The 16,533-nt window shown below is 38.1% G+C and overlaps 1 non-coding gene across 1 annotated transcript; it reads right to left on the bottom strand.

Moving 5' to 3' along the window:
• Nucleotides 1–2,618: 2,618 nt before the first annotated feature.
• On the bottom strand, nucleotides 2,619–2,725 carry LOC116137424. Its single transcript, XR_004129184.1, has one exon. It is a non-coding gene; the product is annotated as a small nucleolar RNA R71 (small nucleolar RNA).
• Between the last annotated feature and the right edge of the window lie 13,808 nt (nucleotides 2,726–16,533).

The following is a 16,533-nucleotide window of genomic DNA, read 5'->3' as shown; positions in this document are numbered from 1 at the left end:
CAACAGGAGATCCTCCAAGAAGGAATTGAAATTGTGAACAAAGGAGGATTGGACCAAATGGAGATCAAACCCACTTTGGTGGAGCAGATCAAGATGAAACAGGGTAAAGATGATACCTACAAGGTAATCTGCCAACATATCATAGAGGGTAAAGAGACAAACTTTAAAATAGTCAATGGGGCACTGATGTTTAGAGATAGAATATGTGTACCTCAAGATGAAGAACTAAGGAATAAAATCCTTAGTGAGGCATACAATACACTTTATACAGCTCACCTTGGGAGTGTAAAGATGTATCAAGATGTAAAGAAAAGCTATTGGTTGTCAGGTATGAAAAAAGACATTGCCGATTATGTTGCCAGATGTTTAATATGTCAACAAGTAAAGGCAGAGCATCAGAGACCATCAGGATCACTCCAACCCTTAGAGATTCCTAAATAGAAATGGGAGGATATCTCAATGGACTTCATTGTGGGACTTCCTAAAGTTTAGCAAGGATATAATGCAATCTAGGTGCTGGTTGATAGATTGACCAAGACAACTCATTTTCTACCTATGACAGTGATAATCCGAGAATTATACTATTTTATTTTGGCTTTTTGGCCGGATTTTAGATACTTCTTAGCTTATTTATGCCTGAATTGCTACCTAATTTTATATATTTTATGTTTCAGGCCTAAACGTGCATTTTTAGCAAATAATGAGCGAATTGGAGTTTCTAGACTTAAAGGTAAGCGGATCTCAGAATTGGGGAAAGTTCTAAAGCAGAGTGAAGCACTATGAAGCTTGCTTCCATGAGAAAGCATCGAAGATCAAAAATTCAAGGAGAAAGTAAGCAGAGGGAAATTATGAAATTTTAGAATTTTCCAAGAAGGTTCGCCGCGGCGAAAGCAGCTAAGAACGAGATTCAGCTTTAGTTCGTCACCGGGCGAAATTCTTTCTTCGCCACGATGAAGTCTGCGAATTTTTGTTTTCTCCAAAATGCACAGTTTTATTTTAGGAAAGTTTTAGGTCTTTTGGGCGAGCTATATAAGAAAAACCTTGCCATTTTGAGAGGTGGGTCGAGGTTTGTCTGGTTTTTGTTGAGTATTGAATAGCTTTTACATTTGGGAGAAGATTTGAGCTTGAATCTTGTGGAATCTTCAACTAGGGGAGATCTATACTCTTTTCTCTGTAATTCAATGTGTTGATTTTTGGGTTTATTGTTTTTCTTGCTGTTTATGTTAATCTAGTTATGAACTAACTCATTTTGGGTTAGGGTTTGATGTAATTCGGATTTTTATGGATTAATCAATAGATTATTGTTGCTTTTATATTCTATTGTATAGATTGTGTGATTATTCCGAATTTCATTGATTTTACTTGTTGAACATGATGAGATTGAGAAATGAGTCATGTTGAGCTTCTTGGATAATCACCATTGTTATTTTGAAAGCTAGAGATAGATTTGAGAGACAATGAAACCAATCTAGGATTCCATTAGCTTAATGAACTTGGATTTGTTAGTCTTCAATTTGTTGGGTGCGGAAGATTAATAGGGAAAAGTAGGAATTCATAGCCTGAGAAGGTATGTTTTACAACTTACGGAATTCGGTTTACAATCCGTGCATGTTGTAGTGTAACAGTAGCATAATCCACAGAATTAATCCTTAGAGTCCAAATGAAGTCAAACCCTAACCGTTTGTTTTAATTGATATTACACTTGTGTTAAACTTTGCTTTCATAATTTAGTTGTTTTCACATTCAGTAAATTTTGCTTTCAGTTTAGTTTTATATTCTCCCATAAATCCAAACAATATTTGGTTTCTCCAACTTGAAAACTAATAAGAAATTCAGTGTTTAGCAAAGAATCCTCGTGGGAACGATACTCACTCATCACTTTATTACTTTGTGCGACTAGTGCACTTGCTATCATTGCATGTTGTAGTTACAACGCATCAAGTTTTTGGCGCCGTTGTTGGGGATTGATTTTTGTGTTGACATTGAGTTTTTCTTGTGTTAGCTAGATTGGAGTTTTTTTTTTTTTTTTTTTTTTTGATTTGTTTGTTAGATTAAATTTTTGTTGTTCTTTTCTATTGTTTGTGATCTCACTTTTTCTATCTTTCTGTGTAGTTTATGCGAAGAGCAAGACATCAGCCAGTGGTTCCTGTTAATCCTGAGATTGAAAGAACCACTAGAAGACTTAACAGAGAAAGAAGAGAAAGAGAGGCTACAATTGAACCAGAGGTCATAGTTATTGAGATGGCAGAAAATAGAACATTAAGGGAATTCTTAGTTCCCACAATTGAAGGCAGTGGGTCGAGCATAACTAGACTAGTGGTACAAGCCAACAACTTCGAGATAAAGCCGACAATCATCTAGATGATCTAGCAGTCGGTACAGTTTAAAGGGGATTTGAAGGAAGATCCAAATCTGCACATTACAAATTTTTTGGAAATTTGCAATACTTTCTAGTCAATGGAGTGTCAGATGACGCCATCAGATTGAGACTTTTCCCTTGTTCATTGAGGGATAAGGCTAAGGGATGGTTAATGGCACTACCATCAGGAACAATCACAACATGGAATGATTTAGCACAGAAGTTCCTGACCAAATTCTTTCCTCTAGCAAAATCAGTGAAATTGAGAAATGATATCACATCTTTTCTTTAGGAAGAGTCTGAATCATCATATGAGGCATGGGAAAGATACAAGGAATTACTAAAGAGATGTCCACACCATGGGTTGCCAATTTGGATGCAAGTCTAAACGTTTTACAATGGATTGATGGTTAATGTGCAAACTATGGTGGATGCAGCATCAGGAGGAGCACTGCAGAATAAGACACCGGAAGAAGCTCATGAGTTGCTTGAAGTTTTAGCAAGTAACAACTATCAAAGACCTAATGAAAGGGTGCAACCGAAGAAATCTATGGGTCTTCATGAAGTTGATGCATACACAGCCATTTCAGCCCAACTCACTGCACTTCAGAAATAGTTGGGAAGTATGTAGGTAAATTCTATTCAAGGTCCTCAACTAATTTGTGAATTTTGTACAAGTGGTCATGTGAGTAGTGAATGCCAAGTGGGGAACACGTTTGCATCAACGTTTTCATCATCAGAGCAGGTTGACTACTTAGCAGGAAATCAAAGGCAATTGAACAATCTGTACTCCAACACATATAATCTTGGTTAGAGGAATCATCCGAACCTATCTTGGGGCAATTAGAATCAATAGAATCAGCAGAACAATCAATGGAACCAAAAAGCAATTCCAAACAACCAAGCAGGGGTGAACAATCAACAAGGAGAGCAAAGAGTGACAAAACGGGAGGATATGTTTGGAAAATTTATGCGAGAGACCACAGGTTTCATGAATGAGACAAAGATGAATTTTAGAAATCAAGGGGCATCCATTCGGAACTTGGAGGTACAGGCGGGGCAATTGGCTGAAAAGCTAAATGAGGGACCATAGGGTTCCCTGCCAAGCAACACAGTGACTAAGCCATGTGAGCAAGCAAATGCAATAACTATTAGAAGTGGGATAGTTTTGGAAGAAGTGAAACAATCAGGGAAAGAAGGAAGCCCACCAAAAGAGAAGGAAGATTCTGATGAGGAAGATAATGAAGAGATCGTTGCTGAAGAGAAACCAACCAGTTATAGGGAAGGTGAACAAAAGTGGGAAGAGAGGCAAGACAAAAGAAAGAGAAATTGCCATTTCTCGAGATACCACCAGATTTGGCACATCACACCCTTCCTGTACCTTTTCCTCAGAGACTCAAGAAAAAGAATCAGGATAAGCAGTTTTCCAAATTCATTGAAATATTTAAAAAACTACATATTAACATTCCTTTTGCAGATGCATTGCTACAGATGCCGAGCTATGCAAAATTTCTTAAGTAGATTTTATCAAACAAAAGGAAGTTAGAAGATGAGGAAACAGTGATGCTCACGGAGGAGTGCAGCGCAATTCTACAAAAGAAGCTGCCCCCGAAACTCAAAGATCCAGGGAGTTTTACTATTCCTTGTATTATAGGAGATATTACTTTTGATAGAGTTTTGTTTAATTTAGGTGCGAGCATCAATCTAATGCCTTTTTCTGTTTTCAGGAGATTGGGAATTGGTGAAGTAAAGCCAACGACCATGTCGTTGCAGCTTGCAGATAGATCCATCAGACATCTGAGGGGTATAGTCGAAGATGTGTTGGTGAAGGTGGACAAGATTATCTTTCCGACGGACTTTGTTGTTTTGGACATGGAAGAGGATAAAGAAATGCCTCTCATTTTGGTCTGGCCACCGGAAGAGCTCTCATTGATGTACAAGAAGGAAAGCTTATGTTAAGAGTTCAAGATGAAATAGTAATGTTCAATGTTTTTGAGGCTATGAAGTTTCCATCGGAATCGGATTCGTGCTTTAGTGTTGATGTGGTGGATAAATTAGTAGCAGAGGCTATTAAAGAGAAGACTCCTCAACTACCTCTAGAAACGTGTATTACTCAATCAAAAACAATAGGGGTAGATGAACTAGGAAAGAATGAATGTGCTAAATTTTTGGGAGCACTTCAACCAATGGTTGAGAGCCAAGATCTAGAATTTGAGGAATTTGATTTTGAGAAAGAAAATGAAAAGGAAAGAAAGGAAAAACCTCCGAAACTTGAACTGAAGCCTTTACCTGCCCACCTCAAATATGTGAATCCGAAACCTTCCATGTAATCATCAATTCAAAGTTGAGCAAATTAGAAGAAGAGCTGTTGATTAGGGTGTTAAAAGAACATAGATCATGTAACGCCCCACTTGAGGTATGTAGCTAATTTAGGTTGCATTGCTTGAATCTTTATTGTTTTGCTCTTAATTGAGTTGTTATATTGTTAATATTGTTTGGTTGGTCCTTGGTTGAATGGATATTGTGAGTTGGTTGAGTGATTGCCCTGAAATTTGTAAAAGACTTGGTGAATTTTTGTGTTACAGACTTCGCCGGGGCGAAGAAGAAGCTTCTCCGTGGTGATGAAGTCCCGCAACCTACGGTGTAGGTTCTGTCAGTTTTTGCTGGGGCGAAGAAAGATTCTTCGCCACGGTGAAGGGCTTAAAAAAAATGTGTATTGAGATTCTAGAGAATTCTTCCATAGGGGCAAAATGACCTTTCTACCCTTAATTAGCAGGAAAAGTGGGGAGTAAAATGCAANTCTTTTAAAATGGCTTTTTGTAAATGATGCTCTTTGTGTATAAAAGACGTATTACTTATAATAAAAAAGAAAAGTTTTGGGCCCATTTTCTATTGTTATTATGCATGCATTGTACTAGTTTACAGCAGTTGTTACATATTGTATTGTTAATATTGTTTGGTTGGTCCTTGGTTGAATGGATATTGTGAGTTGGTTGAGTGGTTGCCCTGAAATTTGTAAAGACTTGGCAAATTTTTGTGTTACAAACTTCGCCGAGGCGAAGAATAACGCGGCGATGAAGTCCTACAACCTACGGTGTAGGTTCTGTCAGTTTTCACTAGGGCGAAGAAAGATTCTTCGCCGCGGTGAAGGCCATAACAAAATGTTTATTAAGTTTCTAGAGAATTTTTCTTTTGGAGCACAATGACCATTCTACCCCTAATTAGCAGGAAAAGTGGGGAGTGAAATGCAAGAAAATTGCATGAAGAATAATTTAAATGGGGGTGCATTTGCAAAGACTTCAAAGGGCAAAAGTGGAATTTCTAAGAAAGGGTAAGGGTTAAATGGGAATGAATGAATATATTTTGAGCTAAAAAGGGTTGAAGCTTAGTAAACCCTTCATTCATTCTTCTTCCACCGCCATTCTCTCTCACCATTTCCTTTCAATTCTTCCTTCAAGTTTTCAAGGATTTTTGAGAGTTTTTAGTTAGATCTTGGTACAGAATTAATCTAAGGCATCCTAAGGTAAGGACTTTTGCTTTAGATGTGAAGTTTTGCATATATTTGTGCATTGAAGTCTTATGGTTTTATTGTTTAAAGTTGTAGAGAAGGGACAAGTTACTAAGGAAAAGAGAAGTGTTAGTGGAATCACACCATCACAAGGTAAGTAAATCCCAATCCAAGTTGATATTTGAGAAATCCTTTGAGTAGAGATTTATTTATGCAGGATATATGTTATGTTAGTGAGAACTTGGGTTGAGATAAGTAGTTATTTTTTGGTTGTTAAATACACTTCAATTGAGAAGTGTGATGTGTGATGAGAATGTAGTTTATGATGAAATTGGAAGAGATTGAGAAATCTTTTTGGAAGTGTTATGTTATGGCAGGGATTATAGCTTGGTGAGGGAGTTTTCTCCCATTTGGATGGTTCAAGAGAGGGATAGACTTATAAATAAAGTGGAGTGTAGGTATGCACACTAGTTGTTTGATGAAATGCCTAAGAGAAGTATGAGCATGAATGGTGAACCTTCATTTTTGCTACATTGCATAATGGCATTTCCTAAGTGCATTAATGAGCATGAACCATCCATATGCATTAATTGTGCGTGTGAGAAGTAGTGTGAGAAACATGAACCATCCATATGCATTAATTGTGCGTGTGAGAAGTAGTTTGAGAAAGAGTAGAGAACTTTGTGACTAACCTACTCTAAGCATTAAGCTACACTATGAATCTAGTTTGAGAAAGAGTAGAGAACTGTGTGAATGAACTACTCTAAGAGTAGAGAGAATGAGAAGAGCACTAAAAACGGGTTGGTGCTTTGTGATCTCTACCCGATAGGTATGAGAACGGGTTGGTGCTTTGTGATCTCCACCCGATAAGTATGAGAACGGGTTGGTGCTTTGTGATATCCACCCGAAAGTTGTGAAAAGCGGGTTGGTGCTTTGTGATCTCCACCCGAAAGTCACGAAGTCATGAAGAGTGGGATGGTGTTGTGTGAACTCTACCCAGCCGTGCCTCCGATAAGATGAGGCCGTGACATACAGCAGCAGTTAAGTAAAGAGAGCTGTGTGAAAGATGAGTACTGTAAGGAAAGAATTAGAGAGAGAGTTACAGGGACAGTCGAGTAGAGGATTTACTTACTGAGCATTATTTCGTGCTCACCCCGTTGTTTTTTCTTTGTGGTTGTAGGATCTAGGTGAGAACGCGGTTGGATGGGCGTCGGCAAGCGAAGAGTGATAGCTACACTATCCACTGTTTTAATACCATTTTGTAAATGATACTCTGTTTTGTATAAATATGTTTATATGTAATAGAAGAAAACTTTGGGCCCATTTATTTTGCTACTATACATATATTCTACTTGATATATTTCTACAAGTATCCTCGTGTAAAACAATCATTACAAATTCTAAATGAATGATTTCGTTAAATCCATGGATTTGGTAAAATCCTTCTTTTGGTTTTAAAAAAAAAAAAAAAAAAAAAGTTCAAATCCATGTATTTTGGAAAATCCACCACCCTCTAGAATCCTTCATTTTTTAGGGTTTTAAAATCCTACCTGGTTGGTGGGATTTTGCCAAATCCATTGGTTTTAATAAAATGAGAGATTTTGTTAATTTTTATATTTTCCAATACTATCATTGTTAATAATTTAATATCCTAGTAATTACCCTTTACCTTAATTAAAATAAATATATTTCTCGTTCTCTTTTTTTTAGCTCTTCACTTTTACATAATCAGCATCTTCAGAGCATACTAGAGAAATAATCTACTTGTGAGTTTCCATTCCTTTCATTAATTATTTTCAATTTCTTATTTGCAAAAAGCTTTTTTATTATTTTCAATTTCTCATAGTGATTCTTTTTGTTATTTGGTTAAGAACTTATTGATGGTGGCTTTTTGTTTCTCATGAAATATTAAATCAACAACACCATTGCAAATAGCCGTCAAGCTTGTTATATATATTGGTCCTTTTTTATGAACAATTTTAATACCTCGCAAGTGCACAAATTGCTATCGTAGTCTAGTGTGGAAAAGCAAGGGTCAATCCCACAGAGATTTGTAAGCAGTCAATTAATCCTAATATACTATGCCTTAATTAAACAAATAAAATAAACAAAAGAAATTAAACTAATTACTAAGGAAGCAAAATAAATTCTTAACCAACTGAATTAAATAACAAAATTAAAAATTAATTGAAAACCAATGCAAGAAAAACTTGGGTATCCGATTTCACCATAACAATCCGATTCTCTGCTAATAACTAATTTATTGTTGTCTCAATCCAATTCCTAAGGTTCAGTCTTCCATCATTATGGTATTACCATTTGATGTTTGGGTTTAACCAAGTATTCTTAACCATTAAACTCATTGGGATGTTTAGTAAAGCCTAACAATCAAGAACCCATTAAGAACAAGAAGTACTCAAAATATGAACCAAATTGTATCTAGCCTAATGTTTGCCTCAACACAATCCAATCATTCAAAAGAGCTATTCAAGGTTTGCACATGATATTTACCTTACCTTGTCTCAAACAATCAATTGTTTTGTATTTTAAAATTAGCATATGATGTTTACCATACTTATTTCATACAAAACATCAAGATCAAATTAAGTGCAATGAATGAAACTAGAAATTTATTGAATCAATAGAACAATAAAATTAATCAAAGCATAAAACCTTCATGTTAGGTTATATCGGATCCCTAGAAAATAAATTAGTTACATATAAACATAGAGAAATCAAACCTCAAAACCTTCAAAAACATGAAGTACAAGAGAAAAGATGAAACCCTACGTAGATCTCTTCTCCTTGCCTCCGATTCTTTCTAAGTTGAAGTCTCTTCTCCTTGCCTCTCTCAAAGTTTAAGTCTCCAAAAAATACCTAAAGACATCCTTTTATAGTGCTAGGGTTGTGGGAAAGTAATGGGAAAAATCCTATACAAAATAGGAGAATAAAATTCGGATTAATCTTAAGTACTTGAAGAATTAGGATTCCTGTGCTGACCCTTTGGTACTAAAACAGGAATATCTTCCTCTAGAAATCTCGGAATAACGAACCGTAAAATTCTAGGTAAACTAGACTTCCAAAGATTTACAACAATATGTGGAAAAGCTCCAGTTCATGCTGAGGAAATTATGGTAGCTTGGCGAATTTTCCGTTTTTCGTCTGTTTCTCCTTAACAGCTACTGCTAAAAAATTGTGTGCCAAAAGACTTCCATTTTTTAGCATGAAAACTTCTGAATCTGACAAAACCATAAGCATATTAATTATATCTATTTGAATCACGTTTCCAATGGTCCAAGAATAATCCAAATCTGAGGTCTTTAGCTCAAGTTATCGCAGCAACACTGAGGCATGTTCCAGAACCCGCGTCTGCTTGTCTTCTATGCACTGACGTAACTTTTGGATCAATTTTAACCATCTTATAGATTGAACTGGATCACAACCAAAACATAGATACATCTCTTAGATTTCAAACGCCATCAAAAATCCTCCGTCGCGAACACTCTTCAAAATTCCATAACTTCTTCGTTTGAGCTTTGATTCTTAAACCGTTTGTTCCTACACGATTCTGATTCTTTCCTTTTTAATGTCTGCTTAAAATCCTCATTTTTCAGCACCTAAATACCTGAAAATTTCATTTTTCAGCACCTAAATACCTGAAAATTCACAAAACATACACATGATCTAGAAAACAAAAGAGATACAAAAATTAAGTAAAATTAACCAGTTAAACATAATTCCCTCACAAAATACCCTTAAAATCACTAAGTATGAGTGTGCTTCCAAGCACTCATCACTTTACAAAGCAACAGGTCCCACAATATATAGATTGGGGACAAACTTTGGTTTTATCTTACAATTTCGTCTATGAGCTTTTTGGTCCTATACATGCTTGGGATTTATATATTGTATAGTTAGATACCTCTATAAAAAAAAAAAAAATGATAATAAATAAACACAAAAAATGAGATTGTTCTTATTCTTCACATGTTGTTATATTTTGTATGTATAGATGAGTATTCAAAGGTACTTTACATTGGTGAAAGAAAATGTTTTCTAATTACATAGTCAACCTAACCAAGCATGCATATATATATAGGGTATAATGATCATATCTTTTTTTTTTTTTTTTTTTTTTTTACTTATGTATTTGGGATTTGAGATGGCTCGTCTACCAAATAATAAGAGAATAATTGGCATTGCAATGGTTTCCATCTATATTCAAATGCTTTTGAACCTTTATGCTTTTATGACCATTATGATTCAAAAATTTACATTGCTTGGTATGAGATTACCTAGAACCATTAACTACTTGAATGATGAATCAATTGAAGAGAGAGTTGATGTTAGGTTGAGCAATATTAAATATGCCATAAGAGAAAGTGATGTTCAAACAATAAACTTACTAAAAATGGATAGAGGAACATTTTGGAAGTTATGTGAGATGATTAGAGACGTTGGTAAGTTACAACCAACCAAGGGTTTGGATCTTGAAGAGATGGTTGCCATTTTTTTATATACAATAGGCCATCATGAGAAGAATAGACAATTGCAATCATTCTTTCGTAGATTTGGAGAAACTATTAGTAGGCAATTTAATGCAGTATTAGGTTCCATTCTTCGACTTCATCATATATTATTAAAAAATCCAGAACCTGTCCTTGAAAATAGCAGAGATGAAAGATGGAAGTATTTCAAGGTTTACTCCTACACCTTGTTTATTTAACTTGTAATAAATTCAAAATTTATCTAACATTGAAATTTATAATGTAGAATTGCTTAGGTTCTCTAGATGGAACAGACATTAAAGTTCGAGTATCGGGAGAAGAAAAGTCTAGATACCATATGCTATGTGTGATTTTCCATCAAGCTTGGAAAAGTACGAGGTTATAGCCCGATCCAGAGTCAGTTCGGCTCAAACGACTGTCTGACCCAACATAAGCTCGTCGAGATATAGTTCAACCCAACATAAGCTCATCGAGATATAGCTCAACCCAACATAAGCTAGTTGCGACCAATCTCGACAGTTGTTCAACCAACTCACAGATAACCTCAGATCCCAGTATCTCAGAAGGGATCAGATCGACAACAATCTTAGCGTAATCTCAGCAAGAATATCGGAGTTGCATTTTAATCATAATTGTAATCCCTTCATTTTTGCTCTTTCCTTTGTACAAAATATGTATATAAACCCCCTCCAACAATGAGAAATGGGTTAGCAAATTATTCTAGAAACACTATTGTAAGCTCTTACAGCAAATACAAAGAACAGTGGACATAGGCTCAAGAACATAACTTGCCGAACCACTTTAAAACTCTCCTGTGTCACTTTTATTATTGCTTTTCATATACATTGTTAGTTATTTTTAATCATGCACATATCAGTTTCGATTCCGTCAAGGTCAACCAGATCACTGTAGTTGGTGCAAAATCTTGTATCAACATTTTGGCGCTAGAAGGAGGGCCTCCGCCAAATCCCAAAATTTCCAGCAAACAACTTTAGTGATCCATTCACCTGAAAATCTCAATGGCCCGTACCAGATCAAAGACCAACACAGGAAACCATGACAACATGGAAACCACCAATCAAAAGGTCCATCAGACCTTGCCTTCAAGTTGACCACCAATTTCGCTGGTACAGTAGGCCGCGAACCAGCAGGGGGTAGGGATGTCGAATCCCAAGAATAGGCAACTGGTGGAGATGATCAAAACAATGGTTTCACAAGTGGTGCAACAGAACGTGGCTAAGTTAAGAAACCAACAACTAGTCCCCCAAGACCTTAACCAGCCACACTTCACCGATGTCACCCTAACTAGTCAGAATTCGGTGACCAATCTGGTTTGTTGACACTAAGGAACATTCAATAACCTTGGCATTGCAAGGCACATTCTACTCATGAATGAGAATCCCACAGGCAAACTAACCTCGGGAGATGACTAGGCAAACAACCCATGGGGGAGGATGAAGTTAATGGTCGCCAGAGGGATACTCAACCTGCTCGAAGATATCTCCAACGTCAGTGTGCTGGTTTTAACCCATGCCAAAGGTGAGCTCAAACCTCAGAAGCTCGCAAGATGAGCCATGCGTGCCAATCTGGCAATGACCAACGTTTCGGTTAACCAATGTCATGAGCAATGCACTACTGAGCATGATAACACCAACCAACCAAGCCATCATGACTCAACCTCGCATATCAATGCGCACAATGGAAGGGGCTCACAAGCAATAAATTTGTGAACTCGTCTACTTGAGGTAAGGTTGAATAGAGCCAGCCAGAGTAATCCTCATAACGAAGACTTAGATCGGGTGCAAAAAATGCTCAACGATCTAAGAGCCTACCAGAACAATACGACAGAAGAGATAGTGAGCTCTCCATTCATAGAGGAAGTTCACCAAGCCCCAATTCCCTAAGGATTCAGGGCGCTAGAAAGCAAGTTCAATGGAAAAGGAGATCCTGGAGACCACCTTGACTCTTTCAATGACTTGATGGAGTTACACCAGGTCTGTGACTTGGCAAAGTGTCGTTGTTTTGTGGTCACATTGGTAAGAGATGCCAAGAGTGGTACAAAAGGCTCAAAGCAAACTCGATTAAATCTTAGCAACAGTTATCCTCGCTGTACCTACAGCAATTCCAAGCGAGAACAAAGTTCGCAATGCCGCTTATCTATCTGAGCAATATTTGTTAGGAAAGAGACAAAACACTGACCTAGTATTTAACGAGGTTCTAGAATGACCAATCAAAGGTTGTGGATGCACCATAAGAGTCGATCCAGACTTTACTGATAGCAGGAATCAGGCCGCAAACGAAGCTATGGAAAGAGCTCCAAAGTAAAGACCATGTGAGCCTGGCAAAATTCTACCAAATGGCTACTAAACATCAACGAGTGGAAAGCTTGCTAGCAGCCCTAGCCAGAAGCTCGCCACAAAAAGTAGGCAACAAGATTACCCAACAAATAAACGAAGGGGCCAAAACTGCAATGAAAGGGATCGAAACAGGTTCCAAAAAGGGTAGAAAACGGAAAATCTCAGGGAAAGGCAACCTTTTTCGCGACATGCAGAGTATACCCCCTCACTCAAGACATTGCTCATATATATGAAGTCTCCCGTGAGGCTAAGAGACTGCCTACTCTAGAAAGGATAGGGGGTTTCAGGCTCTGAAGGATGCATCGAAGATCTAATATGAAGGGGCCACCTAAAAGAATTTTTCAAGGAAGTGCCAGCTCGCGAAAATATAGGCGAGCAAAATAATTAGATATAGTATGCCCAAGCCAACAACGATGTCCTGGTAGGCATAATCTATGGGGGTCCCGACATTGTAGGGAGCTCGAGGCACTCTCGCGAGCAATATACGCGAGAGGCCAGGACAGACTCGGTCCCCCGAGTAATGAGTTGTGAATAAAAGCCGCCAAAGTGGCCTAGGCAAGAGAGCGAGGTGATGGGATTCACCATGGATGAGTGTGAAGAATCTCTTCGCCACAATCATGATGTGATTGTAATCGCAGTAAGGATCGACAACGCTCGAGTGCTTAGGGTAATGGTCGACAATGGCAGTGCAACGAACATCATCTTCTTAAGAGCTTTTCGAGAAATAAGGTTCACTGAGCGAGATTTAAGAGCATGTCCATCGTCGCTCTATGGATTCACCGGGGCTAGCCTAGTCCCCAAAGGAATAATCGACTTGCTCGTGACCCTGGAGGCAGAACCCAAGATCAGGACAGTGATGGCAGAGCTCTTAGTGGTGGATTGCCTGACCACTTACAATGTCATTGTTGGAAGACCAATCCTGGATTATCTGAGTGCAGTCACCTTGGTATGTTGCCAAGCAATGAGGTTCTAACTCCAAGCGAGGTCGCAACAATTAGGAGTTGTAGGAAAGAATCTCAAGAATTCTATAACTGGGCCATTCATACTACACTAAAATGGCTGCTCTTGAGAACTATGGTCATCGCTGAGTTTGAGACAAATCCTGGACCTTTGGAAGACACCATAGATCCTTGCATCTACAAAGAAGAGCACACAGCAAGGCCAACGAAGAGCTGCAAGAATATTTGTCAGTGAGGAAGACTAAACTCATGTGCTAAAAATTGGCAGCAGTCTAAGCGACAAATTGGTAAACAGTCTTGTGGGGTTCCTAAAGAAAAACCTCAACATGTTCGCTTAAGTACATGCGGACATGGTGGGGATCAGCCTTGAGGTAATGTGCCACAAATTAAATGTCGACCCAGCAACTTGATCAATTAGATAGAAGAGAAGATCTATGGATACAGAGCAGTCTAGAGCGCTCAAAGATGAAGTTGACAAGCTCTTAAACATCAACTTCATCAGGGAAGTGAAATACCTAGACTAGCTCGCCAACTCGGTCTTGGTGAAGAAGTCAAATGACAAGTGGCAGACTTGCGTCGACTTCATGGATTTGAACAAGGTATGTCCCAAAGACAGCTTTCCGCTACCCTAGATAGATCAATTAGTAGATGCGACAGCCGGGAATGCACTACTAAGCTTCATGGATGTATACTTAGGATACAACCAAATCTTGATGTATTAGCCCAATGAAGAACACACCTCATTTATTACTGACTGGGGTATTTACTGTTATAAGGTAATGCCATTTGGCTGAAGAATGTTGGAGCAAACTATCAGTGTTTGGTGAATAAAATGTTCACCAAGAAAATTGGCAAGACAATAGAGGTGTACATCGACGACATGCTCGTCAAGTCAAAGGTCGTTGAAAGCCACATTGAGCATCTGAGGGAAATGTTCAATATCCTTAGAAAATACAAAATGAGACTCAATCCTTTGAAGTGGTCTTTCGAAGTAAGCTCGGAAATTTTTTGGGATTACTTGTTAATCGGCGGGGTGTCGAAGCCAACCCAGACAAAATTCAAGCTCTCCTAAACATGAAGAGCCTATCCAACATAAAACAGGTTCAAAGCTTGACAAGGCATGTGACCACACTTAGCAAGTTTGTATCCTGAGCTACAGACAAGTGCCTACCTTTCTTTGAAACCTTGAAAGGAAACAAGGGTTTCAAATGGACAGAGGACTACGAGAAAGCATTCCAGGAATTGAAGAAGCACTTGAGGCAGCCCCTTTTGCTGTCAAAGCCCATCCAAGGTGAACCCTTGCTTCTATATTTATCAGTATCTAAGTCCGCGATCAGCGTGGCATTGGTATGCAAAGAAGGGGGAGTGCAATTGTGTAACGCCTCGCTTGAGATATGTAGCCATTGTTTATGGTATGGCCTAAAGGGTTATTGAATTACCCCTAAATGAGGTTGTATATTGTTCATGTTGTTTGGTTGGCCCCTTGGTTGAGTTTATGCTTTGGGTTTGGTTAAGTGTTTACCCTAGAATTGATTAAGACTTGGCAGATTTTGGGAGTTGCAGTCTTTGCCGGGGCAAGGGAGAAGCTTCGTCGCGGCGACTTTGGTTCTGTGTTGGCGGTGTCAGTTCTGGAATGTTTCACCGGGGCAACAGAAAGTTCTTCGCCATGGTGACGAGACGGCAGAAAAGTTCTTGAGGTTTCTAGAGAATTCTCCATAGGGGTAAATTGACCTTTCTACCCCTAATTAGTAGGAAAAGTGGGGAGTCAAATGCAAGGAAATTTCATGGAGAATAGTGTAAAATGGGGGTGAGTTTGTAAAGAATTAAAGGATAAAGGTGGAATTTTCAAGAAAGAGTAAGGGCAAAATGGGAATGCTTGTATATAAGTTGAGCTAAAAAGGGGTTAAGTGTGGAGAACCCTTCATTTCACCCATTTCCACCACCTCTTCATCTCCCATTTTCTCTCAATTCCTCACTCAATCTTCCAAGGGATTTTTGAGAGTTTGAGTTGGAATTTGACAAAGAAGTGATCCTAAGCAAGAAGAGAAAATAAGGGAAAGCTATGGTCCAACAAGAGTAGAAAGCTTTAGTGGAGACTACTCAAGTATGAGGTAAGTAAATCCCAACCCAAGTTGAGATTTGAGAATTCTTTTGAGTAAAGATTTAGTAGAAATGATGTATGCATGTTTTATGTATGTATTTGAGAAATTGAGTAGAAATATATGTCTACTTGTTGAGAAAATAGATTGAGAAAAGTATTCATGTTGAGTTTGTTGAGTACTTTCCCTTTATAAGAAGTGTGGATATGTGATGAATTGAGATGAAGTTAGATGAGAATGAGCATATATTTTGGGAGTGTTCTTCTATGGAAGGGAGTTTACTTCCAATTTTGGATGGTTAAAGAGAGAAATAGAGTTGTAGTTAGATAAGAAGTTTGATATGCACATGAGTTGTTTGATGAAATGCCTAAGAGAAGCATGAGAATGAGTTATGAACCTCACTTATTACAACATTGCATATTGGCATTTCCTAAGTGCCTTAATGAGCATGAACCATCCATATGCATTAAGTGTGCATTGAGAAAGAACTTGAGAAAAAGTTGAGAAAGAGTAGAGAATTACTCTAAGAGTTAAGCTACATAATGATGAGTAGCTAGAGAAAGAGTTGAGATCTTGTGCACAAGAGGTAAATAAGAGAATAGAGTAAGTTGTGCGATGGGGAACCTGTGAGTGATGAGTAAAATCACGAGAGTGGGTGCTTTGTGATCCCCAGCCATGCCTCCGGTCAGATGAGATCGTGACCGTCACATAGAGTGGAACATGAGGTTCCAACCGTGCCTCCG

The sequence above is a fragment of the Pistacia vera genome, unplaced genomic scaffold (assembly GCF_008641045.1).
Source record: "Pistacia vera cultivar Batoury unplaced genomic scaffold, PisVer_v2 Contig324, whole genome shotgun sequence".
NCBI lineage: Eukaryota > Viridiplantae > Streptophyta > Magnoliopsida > Sapindales > Anacardiaceae > Pistacia > Pistacia vera.
This window is presented reverse-complemented; position numbering and strand designations above follow the sequence as displayed.